We start from the raw sequence: 943 nt of genomic DNA, 5'->3' as shown, positions 1-943 counted from the left end.
CAACATTGAGAGGAAGTGAGAAAGAAGGCGGGGGTAATCAACGCTGGGAAGCCAAACCTCTGGAAGAGGAAGCAAAGTCCCTGCCGTCTTCTTGGCGCCCCCGGGGGTACTAGGCTGCCTCTCACACACTGGTAGACTCGAACTCCCACAGTCCCCTCAGAGGCCCGTGGACTCCGCAGGTCCAGAAGACCGGGTAGGCCGGTTGTCCTCCTCTTCCTCTTCCTCCTCCTCCTCCTCCTCGGGCGAGAGCGCACGGCGCAGGACACCTGCAGCGAGGTCACCGGCACTCCCCCTAACCCACCGCGACAGCAACAGCCCGGCCCGGGACCGGTGTCTGACGCGGGGCTACGGGCCGCCGCAGGGGCCGGTCAAGCGTTGCCGGCCCGAGGGCAGAAACCGTCGCGGCTCCTCGGACGCCACAACCCAGAACCAGCTAACGCGGCGCCGCCATCTTGGCATCACATGACTCGCGGTGTCAGCGTCGCGTGACCCGGAAGCCTCCGCGTAGACTTCTGAGCGGGACAGCTGGAGTGAGCGAGCGACAAGTGTGGGCAGAACCCTCCAGCGGCCTCTCCCAAGGACCAACCGACTTACCAACCCCTGTGTGGAAAGAAAGGAAGTGGGGCGGAGGAGCGGAAACGTGCGATGGGTCCAGGGACGCGGGGCCGTCTGGGAGTTGTAGTTCGCGGTCCTGTGAGGCTCGCGCCCGGCGGATGTAGCCCGAGAAGGCGGGCGGAAGCGTGGCCACGCCTTAGGAGCGGGATTCTCGGGGCGGCCGCGGGTTCGGGGCGGCCGCGGGTCCGAAGCTCGGCGGGCTCAGGGGAGGTGAGCCGGCCGCGGGAGGTGGTGCTGGCGGCTCCGGAAGACCCCAGTTCCCTTAGGGCGAGCGCCGGCTGGACCTCCCCTCTGGCTTCTCCAGCATGCGTGGGCACCCGAGGGGCGG

The sequence above is a fragment of the Nyctereutes procyonoides genome, unplaced genomic scaffold (genome assembly GCF_905146905.1).
Source record: "Nyctereutes procyonoides isolate TBG_1078 unplaced genomic scaffold, NYPRO_anot_genome, whole genome shotgun sequence".
NCBI lineage: Eukaryota > Metazoa > Chordata > Mammalia > Carnivora > Canidae > Nyctereutes > Nyctereutes procyonoides.
Note: the sequence above shows the minus strand (reverse complement) of the source record.